The sequence below is a fragment of the Branchiostoma belcheri genome, unplaced genomic scaffold, assembly GCF_001625305.1.
Source record: "Branchiostoma belcheri isolate BF01 breed outbred unplaced genomic scaffold, Haploidv18h27 scaffold37, whole genome shotgun sequence".
NCBI lineage: Eukaryota > Metazoa > Chordata > Leptocardii > Amphioxiformes > Branchiostomatidae > Branchiostoma > Branchiostoma belcheri.
The window spans coordinates 1187698-1205682 of record NW_017803987.1 but is presented as its reverse complement, the minus strand read 5'-3'; the positions used below and the strand labels follow the sequence as shown (position 1 = coordinate 1205682).

General features: G+C 40.0%; 1 protein-coding gene across 6 annotated transcripts in view; it reads right to left on the bottom strand.

Moving 5' to 3' along the window:
• Positions 1-17985, bottom strand: part of LOC109476290 (sodium channel protein 1 brain-like) — a 123826-nt gene that overhangs the window by 84056 nt on the left and 21785 nt on the right. For all 6 annotated transcript variants that reach the window (XM_019777198.1, XM_019777197.1, XM_019777199.1 and 3 more), the window contains one exon: positions 7384-8428. The gene's annotated coding sequence lies outside the window, so the exon portion shown is untranslated. The remainder of the gene's footprint in view (positions 1-7383; positions 8429-17985) is intronic.

Genomic DNA, 17985 nt, shown 5'->3' with positions numbered 1-17985 from the left:
AACAGTAGACAATGACAGAGTTGAAATTATTGTCGTTTTTCTAAAGTTTTAGATACATCTTTAAATGTTTACTTGATTTCCAACTCATTTTGTCATTAAAAGGTTCATTAGTCACGTAAGATTAACAGTTAGTAAGAATAGTCATCAATCAGTGACATCATCAAAACAGTCACTGGTTGATGAATATTCTACTAACCGACTCAATTAGATTAAAACATCTTCTGGAAAGAAATCCCACAAAGGAAATGCTTCATGTGGACCTCCCGGCTTATGTCAAGTCATCCGTGAGAGGAGACTTCGTTTTGCTGGTCACTCATGGAAGAGCAAGGGAGAGATTATCAGTGACGTCCTTCTCTGGGCATGCTGGTGTAGGCAGACCTACATACACCAACTGTGTGCGGTTTGCAGACTGGAAGACTTGCCCAGGGCTATGCATGCCCGTAGACAGGATTTTGCTTGGGGGGTTTCTTCTTACTGATTGAGGGACCAGCGAGCGCCGTAGGCGAGTGCCAAAGGCGCTAGTTTTCTAGGGGAGTCCGGAAATGTTTTAAAATTTAACCTTCTGAGGATTCAAAGGAAAATAGATGACAAAGTGAGTAGTTTTTTTTAAAGATTCCGACCCCGCTGGTGATACAAATCAGTTCACCATTTAAAGAAAAATATTGGACCTTAAGATAAAGTAGACCTTTGAGCCTAAAGAACCCCCCTCCCCTGGCTACGGACTTGCTCTGGAGAATAGGGAGGGCTGGCAGAAAACAGCCATGAACATCCGTGAAACTCTCACGACAAGATGATGATGTTGCAAAAATGCCTGAAAGGTGCACCCCACGCCAAATACGGGGTTACTCTGGCCTTCAGAAGTCGATGCCTGGAATACCGCTTAACCCTTTATGTGGGCGGGAAAGATAACTTTTAAACTTCGGGTCTGTCAGACGTGTCCCATGGGCTCAAGCAAATGGAGCATCAGCCATTATCATCATCATCAGTGATAATGATCAGCCTGAAGAGGAGGAGGAGAAGGAGGATGCTCTGATGGAGATAGGCGCGGTGATGCGATAGAGACAAAGATAAACTGGAAAGGGTACAGAATCAAGCTGCAAGATTCTGCACGAACAACTATAAAAGGGGTGCTAGTGTAACGGCAATGAAAAGAAACTTAGAGTAGGCGTACTGGAAGACGGGCGAAAAATGTTCAAACTATGCATTATGTACAAAATGACTAATAAACTGGTGAACGTACCAACTACTAAGTACCTAATACCAGCCCAAAAAGAACAAGGAATAGTCATGCCTTAAAGTACCAGAGTTATCAACCAAGGATTCAGGTGTTCAAAATGTTATTCTTTCCTAGAACTATCGCAGAGTGGAACTCGCTGTTAGTACAGTAGGGACATTATCATTATAAATGTTTGTGCAAGTTTTGTCTTCACTGTAGTGTTATCTAAATGCTTTTACAAGTTTTGCCTTGACTGTAACTTTATCTAAATGTTTGTGCAAGTTTTGCCTTGACTGTAGTGCTTTCTAAATGTCTGTACAAGGTTTGCCTTGACTGTAGTGTTATCTTTATGTTTGTACAAATGTCTGTATAAGGCTTGCATTGAAACGTCGGAATCATCATAGTCCTGAGACCGTGTGCTTCTTTTACTATACACTGGACATACGCAGGAAAGCAGGCATAAATTGTTTTCAAGTATTGAATACGTGAACTGAACCTTGATGTAATAACTTCCGAAAAATAATCAGAACTATTCTCACGCGTTTCTGCATACATAAAACATGGCCTACTGAGTAAAAGTGTTGCTAAATTTAAGGCACGGACGAAATCGGGACCATTGTACATACTTCCTATAGACGTATTCTTCAGAAAATAACAGCAATATTAAGACAAAGAACACATTTAAAGCATACCCGCAGCTTCCGTTGCCAATGCAAATAGAGAAGCCACTCCGCCATGCGTATTCATGTTGCGGTCTCATCTAAAAGGCCAATTTTGCACATGATGCATTTACCTCTTCCCCCATCCAGGACACATTTCAATCGGCGAGGAAAGACACATAGAATCCTTAACGATATGAGAAAGACGCATGGACTGATTCAAAGGTAGGCTCAAGCGTATTTGCTGGACCCTTGCCCACTCTACTTTGAAGTCTGCTTGACAAGCGTTATCTGGGTTATTGCGTTACTAATGGTCCGAGAAGACAGCTCAATATCTGTCTATTTATTGGTGGTACCAAAACTACAGGTGCTCCTTACGCTTGTTTCTGGGCTACTTCAAACGCTTCCAGTAAAAATGATGACTTGCCTTCATCTTGAAAACATACTTCCTTCCGACCCACTCAACGTAAACGACGCCACATTATGTACTTTACTTCTTACAGGTAGCCCCTCCCTCCCATACCCTACCAACTGCCGTATCTTTGATATTGTGTTTAACTATATCCACCACTCTGGAAGATTTGACCAATCTCAATAATGTTATGCTAGGTATTGGTGCGCCAGCCACTTTCATTTTATGTTTATGTTATACTTTATGTCTTCTCTATGTTACATTTGTATTATGTTTTATGAGCAGCGGATTTACATAAGCACAACAAGGGCTTCCTATCCAATGCTCAAAAATCCATGTGAATAAATAAAATAAAAAATGATGACGAAAACGTGCGCTAAAATCGACAATAAACACCAATATCATACAGAACTCTTCATTCAGAATATTTGTTTTTGTTTTCTCGTCCTAAATTGCACTGGATGCCCGTAATCTAGTCATGTCTTTTTCATGTTTCTCAGCATCAGGGATTGCAAGGGATCATTTTCTAAATGTCCACATCAATAATCATCAGTCCCCAAGAGCATGATTAGTTTGATGATTTACATATCAAAGATTTAATCGTTTCAGCAGATAATGGAAAATTGATGAAACCCATTTTCCTGCATGGAGAAAACGATATGGTTGATTGGCTGTAACATCATTCATCATCATAAGAAAAATCTATCTTCATGATGTTTCCGAACTCACTGGACACTGCAATTTTCTTCTTTCTCATTTGATATGTTAACCTGAGGAAAAAAATACTGATTTTGCTACGATTCCTCTTCTACTTCTTCTCCAAACCAAAAAAGGTCAATGACCTGAACTGAACTAGACTGTCTGTTACCATGGTAACTAGTGTAAGATTACATCATGTTGCAATTTTATAGCAAGAGGGATTTAGACTCCTGTCTGACCATATGCGAAGGTAAACATTATGCATTTGTTTTGTAAATGTTACCTTTCTAGTTTTTCTCTTTTTTGAAATTTTGTCTGTATAACGTTCTGATGGAAACGTTTCCGTTTATTGTGTAAATGGTTTTCATTTTATTTCATTGGTCGTATTTGCTATGCAATTGCTCTTTTTACTTCCTTCTTTTACAGGCAGTCTTCAAAATGTCCAGGTACGTGACCAGTGGCCTAATCTACAATGGTTTGAATATAATATAACCGTAAAAACGCCTACGCCCGTAATTTGTCTGCTGTGTCTGTTATCACAGAATTGTTACCTCCGTGCTTGGAGGTTATGTTTTCGGTGTACATTTTTGTATGTTTCTGTTCCCTTGGTTATTATCGCATGCTAGGCACTTCGGGGACACTGACAGGAAGCTAGTTCAAAGGTCCCAGAAAGGTTATCTCATTTCCTGCCTTCAGTTTCCTGTCTGATGCTGTTGAGAGGCTGGGGAACATGCATCAAATGGCTCAATTTTTACACATGCACTTCGAGGACACTGACAGGAAGTTAGGTCAAAGGTCCCAAAAAGGTTGTCTCATTTCCTGCGTTCAGTTTCCTGTCTGATGCTGTTGAGAGACTGGGGGAAATGTATCGAATGACCCAATGAGAATTATCAACAAAAAAAATTGCATACAAAAAAAAAATCTTTAAGTACATCACGGCTTATGAAGTCTTAAGATTTCTTATTTGGGATGTGTAGAATACTGTCTATATGGAATATGCTTATGTCGTTTATAGGCATGATTACATGATGGAAGAACATCACATTTGCATGCATGAGGCATACACTAACTAACATACCTCCGAAGAAGAAAATTGCAAACTAATTAACACTCAAGGAGGATCGTATGGAACCTCAGACATAATTGGTTTCCTATTAGACAAGGCTAGATAATTGCTTTGGTAGCAAAATGTTTTTCCATAAGGTACTTTTCATTTCAGAGTATTTTCAAGTAATCTTTCAATTTAGTTATCTGCAGATACGGTGACATTTATCGCTTCAAGGTCTATACAAACTTCTTATTTCTTTGCTCACATGTCTTAGAAATAATTGAATATAAAAGCAAGGCTTTAAAAAGTTATAAAAGCAAAGTAGGAAGGTTTAGACCCTACCTGTTCCTTCTAGCCCTATGGTCTCCAAACTGGACCAAACGTTTCAAGACAAAAAAAGGATTTTCAAAGATATTAACTAGGGACTACAATCGTTCTCATTTTTTTGCCCTCCGCTGTGCAAAGCAACTGTGACGTCTGCCCTGTACGTAGGAGAAACTACCCGTTGCCATCTGTCCCATGTGTGCTCAGCACTGCAGGACATATGCTAAGTGAATTACGCCTTGAAAGTTCTCCTAACCTATTCATCACACGGGCTATCGGCGAGGTACTCAACAGGGAGAGGGAGATGATTTCATCGCAGGGAATTCTCTAACACGATTTGCCCCACCAATGAAGAACTGCGCATCGGTGCATAACTCTAACGTTGTCACTTTCGTTAATTTCCGTTGTGGTTTGAATATCGTGCAGTGATGTATCATTATATTGAATATGATGCGTGGAGCTTAACACAAGCCGTGCAGACTTACGATGAAGACATGATCATCTAACGTCACACAACAATTCTGACTCAATTTCCCGATCCCAACGGGTTTCTTATCAAATATTTGCAGTATTTCATGCCCAAGAATGTCAATATGCCCTACAGCAAATGCGATTTAAATCCACAGCACATCTATAATATGTCCATTTGGGGATCATCTGACGGCTCTCTATATATTTGCTATTTTTCAACTACATGTCCTCTGGGTAGCGAGTCCAGGACAAACTTTACAGTTGAGGTGTTCAAGTTTGACTGCATATTTCTAAAATTATGATTCATCTGCTAAGAATTATGCGATGCAATGTTCAATGATTGCCGTTAGTATAATCTTCGTAACTTATACGTACCGCTATAATGTTGATTTATATGCAAGGAGCAGATATGATAGACGGCGAAGGCGGTAAAGGTGTTTTTCTTGGTGCTTGTATATGTTAGGTCATACATTCGCTTGAAGGGCAGCTATTCATCAGCACTTAATGGAGATAGGGTGAAGGCACATATCATTCCTTCTGGGTGCCGTTTTTATACCATTAGGCCGCACCAATTTAACGTCTTGGTTCTCGGAATCGCCCGCTTCATGTTTTGGCGACGTCTCAGGGAGGAGTCTAATGGTACAGTATTGTGTGCAGTTTGCAAGAATTCTAGGAATTGTACAGATTTTTTTCCACAGGAATGGAATGTCCACAGGCATGTCTCTGACCCACATCTATGCCCACATTCCTGGAAACCCTTGGGAAGACCTCTCTGCCACGGATGGCCCTACTTTCTGTGACCCCGGGGCTCGTTCACTATACACTCAGGGGAGGAGTGCACTGTATCTGTCTAGACTTAACAGGTACCAAGTCTTTCTCAAAGTCATGAAATGATGGCAGTGCCATGCAAACAATAACCCTAACACCAACCACCGTCGCTATGACCATGTATGCTTTCATTGCCAGTCTTGTTACATTTTTCTTTTACTGGTTTAGCTATAAAAAAGACAGGCAGGGTTGCCCAACTACTTACAATACTATTTTGTAATAGTGTAACGGAAATGAAAAGAAACATACAGTGGGGGTCGCTGGAAGACAGACGAAAATTGTCCAGACTATGCATGATGTACAAAATGACTAATAAACTAAAAAGCATGTTTTCTTTTCTGATTAAAAAATGTCCATGTACCATTTAGGTTCTAATTATGAGGAAATCCCAATAATACCCATATTTTTTCACCAACATCTGAAAAAAAAATCTTGTCTTCCTAGTTGTTATATGTGTTACTGGTTTTCCGTCGATCAGTAATTCAAAAATATCTTTGCATGAACAATCATATTACATCTCTAGTAGCAGTATGAGTATTTCTATACATGTGTTTTTTCAATTAAACGTTATCAACACTTGCAGTGTAATCTATATCTAATGCTTAGTATTGATTTTTTATTTACCTTATCGCAAGTGCTGATTATTATCACAAGTGATAATTATACATGGAATCACGTTCATGATATGATGTATGGTTTTTATCAACTGTCATAAATCTGTTTAACCATATCTTGACAGAATAGTCTACGCTAATTGTTTTGACATAAGCAATTGATTGATGCAGAATCTACGTGTATCGTGTGTATAGGGAGAGTGGTAAACCCGCCCAGTGCAATGCAATATTGTTAATCCTACTTTAATCGGTGCAATAGCTCAATTGGTAGAGTGCTCGCTTTGTAACCAGGAGGTCGTGATTTCAAACCCCGGCCGGGTCATACCAAAAACTTTAAAAATGGTACACACTTCTGTCTCTGCTTAGCACTCGGCACATATGAGAAAGAGTGTGGGAAGGTCAAACACACAGCACTACCAGCGGACTAGTCCCTTGCTGTGGTGCCTTGCACAACTGTGTGTCGCCCAAGGGCTACGGAAATGTAGATGGGCATCACCTTACGCTCTGCATAAGAGCACGGGAGACCTTCTTCTACTGTAACAGCTACTTTAAAGCGGTTGTTTTTTTTTTCAACCTTACCATCGGTTGATTAGAAGGTCTGTTCTCCCAATAACATTGCAATCACAATCAAATGAGATTCTTTATGTAGTACTACATAACCAATACCGGCACCATCGCTATATTATCCTAGGGCAACATAGCAAGACGTTTATTGCAAAGAACCTTAAGGGCTAGTATGAAATTAACAAAATGGTATACGACATGATAAAATTAAAACGCGAACCCATCCTAATTTCATTTAATAACAACACGATGCCTTCATGGCAGAAAGTGCACAGAGTAGAAACGAGATGCAAATGTAGTAAGGTAACATTTTTGTCACCTTGAGTGCCTAATTGTCCCATAAGTATGAACATTAGCCAATGAGATAGCATAACAACAACGCGCTGAAAATATTTCTAATGAAGCATCACAGGCAGATGGCGCGCGTTCAATTTTCCAAACACAATCACAAACACAAACATACAAACACAACTATCGTATAGCAAATTCTTATCCATTTGTCGATGGAATAATAGATGACGGGGCAAAGACAGAAGAAGGTAACTTACCGATGTTTTGCTTGTACATGACGTTCAGTTCTTGCTTCCACGTTCTTGCTTTCTCTGGTTTTCAGAAGCCGTGTCAGATTCCGTCACCAATCTCTGTCCCTCTAGTTCACACTGCGGCCTATCCTGTAGTCATTTCGAGCACAATGCCTGTGACGACGATCATCCATCTAATGTTACCATAAACTACCGCATTTTTCTTTTCTCGGCGGGAAAAGGAAAGCGTCAAAAGTTGCAGTTGCCGTAAATTCGCCGCCTACTCTTCTCAGATAACGCACTCTGTTGACGAGAAGGTTTGGACACCGGAACACTCACAGCACCCAGCTGTCAGCCTGGCAGTTCTGGTAATCACCAACATCTCCAAGTCTGTGGAATTCTTACATCGGCAGCAGGAAAACATGCCTCGGGTAACGCAGAGACCCCCTGGCGTGTACAGTTATTGCATTCCACGCACTTATTACGATCGCTGAAGGATTTTGTATCCATAAATTGATCTTCAGCTACTAATATAAGAAGAAAAAAAGCAGGGGGATAAGATTGTTTCGTCCTTAGGTCAGTTCTTTGGAATCCCTGCGATGAGTCGTTTTCCATCCCACCCGAGTAGAAAACGATGCATGTTAGTCGTCTCTCCACCTGCCGAGTCCGGATTGTACACGCCGCAGTGCTTCAGTCACAGTACTGTTCCGGGAATTTTCCGGGAATGCCTCCACACTTTTTTCCGGGAATGTCGCCACACGTTTTTCGGGAACCTCTCCACACTTTTTGCTCTCTCCACACTATTCTCTGTACGAGTCGTTTTGTAGACCGCGAATTCTCCTTAAAAGAGTTTCAGGAGAAAATTCAGACGTATCCTTTCCTGGAATCTGTATGGACGGCACGGCGGGCGCCTCAGCGTCTGTGGTCTACAAAGTCCCGATGCCAGGAACTGTTGGAGTGGAATCTAGTGCGCGCCCCGGCTAGCTAGTTAGGCATGCTTCCTCACTCCACAAGCCGCACGAGAGACAAAGGATAAGCAGTAGAGCTTGGGTGGCTCGCGTTGGATGTGAGCCTGTGGAGGGCAAACCAAAATCATCAATATGGGTAACGTCAATACTTGGTAACAAATATGCAAATCGTTGAAATATTTGGTAACAAATATGCAAATCGTTAAAATCAAAGAAACTGGATGAACGCAGGATCGATAATTTTAACAACTGAATTATGTTGATTCTTTGTTTACGACTTTTCATTCAAATCTCACTTTCTGAACCCGTCCTCTTTCCTCTAGTACGTTCATTTACCTTCTGGATTCACACGTCCGAAGCATACTGCGTTAACCTCCTATTTTTCATACACAAGAATTAATTCGGATTTTACGGAATTCATACAAATTTTACAGAAAAATACATACGATCCATTACTTGAAAACGAGCCATCCTTACTAATTTGGTGACTTGTTAAATTCGTATGTTTCCTTGTAATGGATCTTATGTTATTTCGTACAATTCGTATGAATTCCGTAAAATTCGTATGAATGCCGTAAATTCCGTATGAATTCTCGGCACCCCTGAAGCATACATCCGGAATGCTACCGTCAAACAGATAATCAGATTATGCCTGCCCGGATAGAAAACCGATGGTTTGAATATGCCAAACCGCGAGAACTCCCAGGTAGCATAATGATTTCCCCGGGCCTGGGTAAAACTCCGGAGAAAGACGCGACACAGCCCTCGGGCCCTCCCGGGCGCCACCCTCTCCCTCCCGACCTCTGGCCTTCTTCCTGACGGACTCCATTTGTCTTGCAGATAAACCGTATCAGATGTTGACTTATTGCAACCTTTCAGCCTTTAGGAATCGCGCTATCAGCAAAACTTGCACGCCACCTTCGTCTTCCATGCTTGCACGGCGCGGGCCCGATAATTGAAACGTTGGAACTGTAATCGAAAATCAGTTTACCTGAAGGACATAGTTTTTTTCCTAACCGTTCTGGTATGCTGTTTTATTATAATTCGAAATGTCAGGTTCATTCCTGTCAGGTTCATTCCTGAAGCATATATCCTACCAATGTTAAACTTATGAAAGTTGCTTCACTTGCAGTACTGTTCCGGGAATTTTCCGGGAATGCCTGTACACTTTTTTAACGGAAATCCCTCCAAATTTTTCAGGGAATCTCTCCACACCTTTTCCAAAAATCACTTCAATTTTTTCGAGAATCTCTCCACCCTTTTTCCAAAAATCCCTAAAAAATTTTTCCGGGAATCTCTCCACACTTTTCCGGGAATCTCTCCACACTTTTTCCCGGAATGCCTCTACGCTTTTTTTCGGGTTTACTCCAAAAGGGTTGGTAGATATCATAGTTAGCACCTTTTGGAGACATTACGTCAACCTGATTTTAAAAAGGGGTTTTATTTTCAGGTATTGTTTAGGATTTTCGTTGTGTATGTTGGCATGTTTCAATCTCTTGTTAATCTGTTTTTGTATGTATGCATATGGGGCAAGGTGCCTGAATTAAAGAATAAATAGAAATAAAAATAGACATGAAACGACTGCTCTTTGTGAACGATGCGAAAAGAGCATGGTATCGTCAATTCGATTACGCACGAGACTAAATCATTGGGAATTTGATTTCCTCATTGCTGTTGCAAGCACTTATGCTTAAGCAAACCTTTATCAATATTGCCACTCAGTACATTTTTCTAATGTTGTTTACGTCAGATGAAACTATCAAAAGGCACATCATCCACTTTATTGTATGAACTTCGTTATTGCATATTCCATTCATGGTGCGTCAATAAAACATGTAGATATTCAACACACCAAATTCAATAAATTGCATGTATTGCTACGTCTCTGAGAATTACAGAAAACTATCGGTGCAGTGTAAACATGAGATATATCTTCATTCCAAATGTGAAATGTAATTTAGCGAAAGTGGCTGCAGGTAAAATGGAAAGTCATTGTGAAATGCACTGCAAAATGTACTGCGTAGTAACAAGCATATATCACAAATACACCGCACTTCCTTGTCAGTATTTTCCACTGACATTTATGTGACATTTTCTCAGAGGACATCTCTGCTCTGTACACAATTTTCTGTGGCTACCAATTTTCTACACCAAAGGCACTCTAATTTTAGGTAACATCACATTTCGTGCACCCTTATGTAATCAAATGTCATTGAAACTGAGCTGCTTTGGAAAGAGGAAGATGTTAAATTTTCCTCTAAGCAGCATAATTCACAGGTCTCTTGAGGCATGGAAAGTTTGCTAGACAATAATCACCCTGTATAAGTGCGTGCTTACATTTGTCGTACAACCTTCGTACGACAAACAGGGGCATTCGTGGATTAGTTGTGCGCCTGTCTTGTTACATGGTAGACTGGCTTGTATTCTTATCGGTGGTGAGTTCTGTCTACTGGTAGTGGTGTGTGTTAAGCTCCCATACAGTTTCTCAAATACTGAGTGATAAGTAGAGAAAGAGGTAAGTACCATGCATACACACTCGTACTCACACACACACTCCAAAAAACGAACGCTGCACGGCCTTGTCTTGTCTCCTGTTTGTGATATATCTTACATCGTTGACGAATCTATGACTATGTACATAGTTCTTTGAATTGTGTAAGGATTGGACTCCCCAGCCCCCTCAGCACTGATAAATCATATTAAATGTCAATAAAGGTATTTGTCTGCGCAGATGTTTTCAATTTCCATTGTTGGCAGTGTGAACTGAGTATGGTTCTGGCAGGTCAAGAGAGATTATAGCTCTTTCATATAGTTGCCAAATCATCTAAAAGTCAGACAAAAGTCTTCAATCAATGCCCCCTATAATTATTGTATGGGCACACTTGATCGCAATGTCTTAGTCAGTAAAAGGGAAAGGTAAGTGAGGGCAGCCCCATAGCCTTTTTGGGGCCGTATGGGAGTAGGTTGTTATCCACTGTTTCTTGGGCATGGTATTTGAAGGCAAAGCCCATCCCTCTCCCTCCACTGCCTTCCACCTTTTTACAAGTACCTCTCCGACCTACGTAAATATTTACGCCTAGGTGGAGTAATAGACGTCCAGGGCTCGAAATTAAAGGTGGTCACTGGCCACTAAAATTTATGCTGGGACAACCAAAAAGACACTTTGGGACATTTTTGGGACAATAGAAAAATAATCAACATCAGAATGTCAGCCCTTCTTTTTGTTTATCAGGTGCACGTCCCGGCTTTTGGATCCGGAAAAGCCCCCCCCCCCGAAATTCCTGTCTACTGTGGAATTATAGTGCACCTGGTAGTGAACATCAGCAAAATAAAGTTGACTTCAAGTTGAAGTCATACAATACTTAGAAAAACAGGTTCGGACACTTCATTCTCACTTCGGGACAATTGAAATTTATTTTTGGGACAGTGCTGGGACAATAGGAATAAAAGTTAATTTCGAGGCCTGGAAGTCGTCCAAAGTTTAGTGACATTACAGGATTCGAAGCGAGGACCGCTGGGTTCTGGGCCGAACAATATATCGTTACGCCACACGACCTCAAATACAACAGTCAGTAAAAGCACAGTGAAAAATGTTAGCAGAATATGCTTGTCCTCTATACACATAATTATTCGCTTCCTTTGGGGGATTTTAGAACCACGCTTGTCATCATATATTTGACAGGAGTTATATCGTTTATCCCACTTCTGGTTGGACTTAATGGTTTTCCAATTAACTGGACTAAAGGAACTCCAATGTGCTAAGCCGCACATTGATCAAACAAGGATCGACATCTGTAGCGCTTTTGTCACAATTACTGCAACAGTAACAGGTCCACACTGGGGTCGTGTGGCGTAAACAGTAGAGTGTTCGGCTCAGAACCAAGAGGTCTCGGGTTCGAATCCTACCATGTCGCCGATCTTATGCCCTTTTGAAAAGCACTTTTTACACGACTTTCCTCACTACACTCAGGTGGAAATGAGTACCTAGCTTCGGTTAGGGGCGTCCCTCGGATAGGACGTTAAATAGATGTCACGTGTTTGGGAGAGCCACACTCCGGGAATGTTAAAGAACTCACTGCACTTATCGAAAAGAGTATAACGTAGGGGACCTTCCCGGTGTGAGTGGTTAAAACCTTACAGTCCGGTCTTACACAGCTTGTACTTATATGTACCAAAATTATGTGTTAGACCTAAAGGCGGTTTACCGGTTATGCGAAGCAAACAAAATGCATAAGTAGTACCTCGCTACATCGCGAAACATCTGCGTCATGATTGATAAATATATCTACATCTTCAACTGAATAGAATTAAGCGGATCACACAAGGCTAAAATAGATCCATATACTTGCCTTCAGGTACGTAACTGTGGGTTACCGCATGTGCATGGTGGATTTACCAAACAAAGCTTTCTCCACGTTGTAATAAAAACAGCTTGCGAGCCTGGTAGTACCACCTGGACACCTGTCAGAGGCTCCGGCGGCTGAGCTAAGCCAAAGTGTTGGCACAATTTGCATCTAGTCCACCCGGCTATACTCAATACTCAGTTCCCCTGGCTCATGGACTCTCGTGGCACAGCTGTGGGGCAACGGGGTCCAATCCATACGGCAGCCAAATTAAGCCGACAGACCGCCTAGGGACGCTTCGCCTGCATCCGGCTTCTGTTCTACTGCCTAGTAATATCCACTACGTGACGATATTAAAGTTAGAGAGAGAGAGCACGGGCTGCTATTGATGCTACGCGTGTTTTGTGAGTGAAACAGAAATAGAAAAACAGGCCGGAGAGTTTTTGTTATGTCTTTGTATACATAATTCAAAGGGAGTACGTTTCAAGTTACGCTCTGTAAAATAGATAGGGATATATGTCCGCATGTGTAACGCACCGGAATAAAGCAGCATTTTGGCACAAGACTATCCATACTGACATAAATATAGTCTTTTCTGGGATATGGATGTCACGAAGAGAAGACACAGAACTCTATTATACGACCACATGAGTCGCGAAGAAAGACATTCGAGACTTCTTTGTGCTGTCCTGAAGATTTGGGTATCAAATTACCTACGACACAATAACTGAGAAATCAGCACCCCGGGCGGAACCACTGAGACATAATACTGGCTTTCATTTCTTAAGACACTGGAGTGGCGTAAACAGGAGATGGCATTCAAAGAGACAAGACAGCACGACTCTTCCTTGTAGAATCACATGCAGAAAGTGATTCAGAAAGTAATCTAAACTAGAAAGGTAACATTTGCAAAGTAAATGGATAATGTTTACCTTCGCATATGGTCTACTCTGTTAACTCTTACTCAAACACATCCATATATATGGTGACAGGAGTCTAAATCCCTCCTGCTATAAAATTGCAACATGATATAGTATGCTCTTAATAATTCAAATTTCGTATTCTATGCAGCTTTATATAGTTATGTAATTGGTTGATTTCTAATTCTGCTGTAAGAAATTGCGTAATTTAGCGCTGAGGTTGCCCTATATTTTCGTTTCAATAAACAATTCTTCTTTATTCTTCTGAATCAAGAGTTTCGTAGCTTTCAGTCAGGTAAACATTGACATATGGCGGTGTGTTAACATGTAATGTCTATGGGAATCGTAATTAATGTAAGACTTCTAGCAACAGCAATTAAGCAGGTTCCTTCATGTGACATTAGATAGTACCATATTAAAATCGTGACTATCCTAATGATGTACAAGTTATCCTGGGAATTGATAATTGAGTACGGACCATTACGTTCATTAATTGTGGGGAATGTAGACGTGCCTTTTTAGATATTTTTGCGTTACACTCGAACAGAGGTATTAGAGTTAGACAATTTGTTAATACATTTGATTTTCCAACATCATGAAAAGCTATTCTGGGCTACGTTTTTTGTGACTAAGATACTTATTAGGTTTAAAACTATATGATGCTAATAGCACTGTAATACCACAAAATAGTTAAGTGTGACAGGTATATTCAAATGAACAAAGGCGTTTGAACCAAAAAAAGAACTCTTATGGTGTGGGGAAATATCGAATCTTGCAAATCATCGCTTCAGTTCTTAATTTTTGCTGCCAGTTAATCCGATCAAATATTGTCCAATGGCGTTACGGCAAACGTGGCAGCTGGCTCAGCACCTGGCACCACGGCTCAAGAAATAAAACGTTATTTGTAAGCAAAGACATTAGTAACTTGTAACTGTATGTTGTCACGAAGATACAATGTTTCTCGGAAGAACACTGGTGTCAATGGTGTCTTGTCTTTGAATAGAATGAATGACAACTGATTAAAATGTTATTTTTGTACAGTTAGCCAGAATAGCGCATTTGAAGGTTTAAAACATGCCTTTGGGGCGAAATTAACCGTCCTACCATGCATAATGTACGGCAGCATTTTTCTTCATGGGATAAGCTCGGGAAAACGCTTTTATTCACTCTAAAACGTGTCTCTGACATGTAAGAAACGCCGAATAAGTGTCCCCGACCAATTCCAAGTGCTATTTTGGTTCTAAAGAAGATTTGACTAAACAGAAAAGGTGTCAGAGGCGGCATATGAAGTTAATGCAGCTAACCAGATGGGAGTCATCACTCCTAGGTCCTGACAAGTTGCCAAATCCCCCAGGCATCAATATCATACAACCGACAGAGTCTTGATCACGACTCTGGTGTCTCCACGGGGTACATCGTGTTCACACTGTGGGCTGTGGCCCACAGGTTGTGTGGCGTAACGACAGAGCGTTCGGCTCAGAACCAAGAGGTCCCGGCTTTGAGCCAAATCTTGATCATGAACTGCCACATACGTGAGAGGCCAGGTGTTGAAGGGCTAGGGTTAGGGTTAGGGTTAGGGTTAGGGTTAGGGTTAGGGTTAGGGTTAGGGTTAGGGTTAGGGTTAGGGTTAGGGTTAGGGTTAGGGTTGGTAGTAGAATTAGGTTTAGGCTTAGGCTTAGGGGTAGAGTTGGGATCATTGTTCAGGGCTAGGGCTAGACTTACGATTGGGGTTAGGTTAGTTTTAGTGTCCCACATCACGGATAAACCACTCCCTTGCACCCCTTGTTTCAGGTAAATTAGAAAACCCCAAGTAGTGTCGTAGTCATATGTTTAACATGACCATGTATATTATTTATTGGTTTATTTGTATCCACATATCAACAACATATCTCGCAGACTTGACATACATGGCTGAATTCTGATGTTTGTTTACATACAGATTTAGGTATTTACAATCTTACACACTATATGGCTTGACACTGGGTTGAAATCCTACCAAATCACCAACCTTGTGCTCTAGCACTTTACACGACTTTCTTCCATTCGCTCGGGTAAAAAGGAGTATGCCTACTATACAGATCGTGGGCATCAAAGGAAAACTAACCAACCAACCAATGGGATAAAAGCAGCCAAGTTAATTCAGGGCAGTAAAACTGGATTTTCAAAATCAAGTTTTTCGTCTTTATCTAAATGTAGTAGTAAACCAAATCAACCCTAGTCCGTAGCATGCTCGTATCTGTGAGACAAAAATGCGCTGATGGAAAACGTTTGCTTGTTTCGTATCATAAGCTATCTATTTCTTTGTTCGTACCAAAAATAAAGGAACTCCTCGCGTAGCTTGTTTTTAAACGTTTCAAGTATGACATGATGACGAAAAAGTGCTGGGAAATGGAAAGAAATGTCAATATCAGCCATATTTCTTGTTTCTGTTTGTTTGTTTGTTTGTTTGTTTGTTTGCGCTTAGAATCTTCATTGGTAATACAAAATCGTGAACTGGATCTTCACGGAGTCCGTGAAGAACAATACAATACATTGCAGTAGAAAACTGATATAAAACAAATATTATATTAATATACAAATGCGTGGTTTACTTAATTACATTAACAAGAAATTAAATCATGATGCAGAAATAACAAAAATACATTGTCCAGTAACATACGTATATAAATACAAAATGAAATTTAAAAATCCGTCGTCAAATTAGTGGCTTTATTACGAAATAAAATTATAATTTAATTAACATAAATGATGATGGTTCGCATTGAAATGTTATGTGGACGTTATCCTGACATGGCACAATGTGGCAACAACATGGCTTATAAAAGACAAGCAATAAAATACCAGAGGGGAGGCAAAGAGGTGATTACAAGCAAAGGGAATCAATCTCCTACGGCGAGGGTTAGTAATTTTACTGCAGTCTCTAATACGTTCTCCTGCGGTGAGCTTATGAAAACTTTCGCAAGACTTTTCCGCCGCCGTCAACTGTCGATTAATGACGTTTGCCTGCGGTGTTTTCCTGTTTGATGTGATTATGGAAAAGTTTCTCCTGAGGGTGAAGATAACTGTGGTGAGATTAATGGCTTAATGTGGATCATCCTGTCAGCTTTACGGTTTACCTAATAAGGTATAGGTGGGGTGAGGTAAGAAGCGATTTATGATCTCCGCGGGCAGCGTATTTCAGACAATTTTAATTTTAATTTTAATTTTAATTTTAATTTTAATTTTAATTTTAATTTTAATTTTAATTTTAATTTTAATTTTAATTTTAATTTTAATTTTAATTTTAATCTTAATTTTAATTTTAATTTTAATTTTAATTTTAATTTCATAAACGAGTAAGTATAAATGAGTTATAAAAGTGCAAGGGAGACCGAGCTTAGTATGCATACAGTACATAAAGGTCTCTCATCAAGTTATCTGTGTCCATATATGTATAGCCGGTATAACCGCCCTTCGGCGTAACACGCTAGCTATTTAGTTACAAATGTATTTAGTTATTTAACAATTCAAATAAATCTACAATCTACACCACACTTCAGCATTCTTTTTGAAGTTTTAAAACATATCTAAGAAATACATGTAACTGCATGTAACGCTTGCTACATTGTATTCCATATTACATATAAGCTAAAGGGCCAATACTTTCCGCTCAATATTTTTGGTCTCTTTCCAAAATAATCTGCAATGGCATCAAAACAAAACCACCGCTGTGGTAATATATTAATTCATACACATCCCCGAATTAACGCTTGCCACATTGTATTCCACATCACCATATAAGCTGAAGGCCCAATACTCTTTGCCCCAAACATTTCTGGTCTCGTTCCAAAATAATTTGCAACGGCGTCAAAACAACAACACCTCGGTGGTACTACATTAATTCATACATATCCCAGAGGATTTTTAATGAGATTTCTGCCAACCATTCTTAATGAAGCATGCAATTTATCTGACCGCATTATGTCAGAATTGTTTACAACATTCCAGTGATAAGGAATCTGACATGTCCCACTTATAGAAAAGACAGAGATACACTGTTACAAACTATTACTACTAAGACAAAGTTTCCCCCTATCTGGTATACAGAACGTCACATTCATTATGTTGTTGTCGTGTCCAACTCCCATATCTGCCTACATATTTCTGTATACGCCATTCCATAAGCGAGATCAAACCATCATCTGTTTCCTATTCTTCTTCTTCTTCAACCAATAAGGTCAATGACCTAAACCAGACGTCTCTCACCATGATAAGCAGTGTTCATGTTGCAATCTTATATCAGGAGGGATTTAGATTCATGTCTAACCATATATTATATATATATATATATATATATATATATATATATAGAGAGAGAGAGAGAGAGAGAGAGAGAGAGAGAGAGAGAGAAGAAGAATA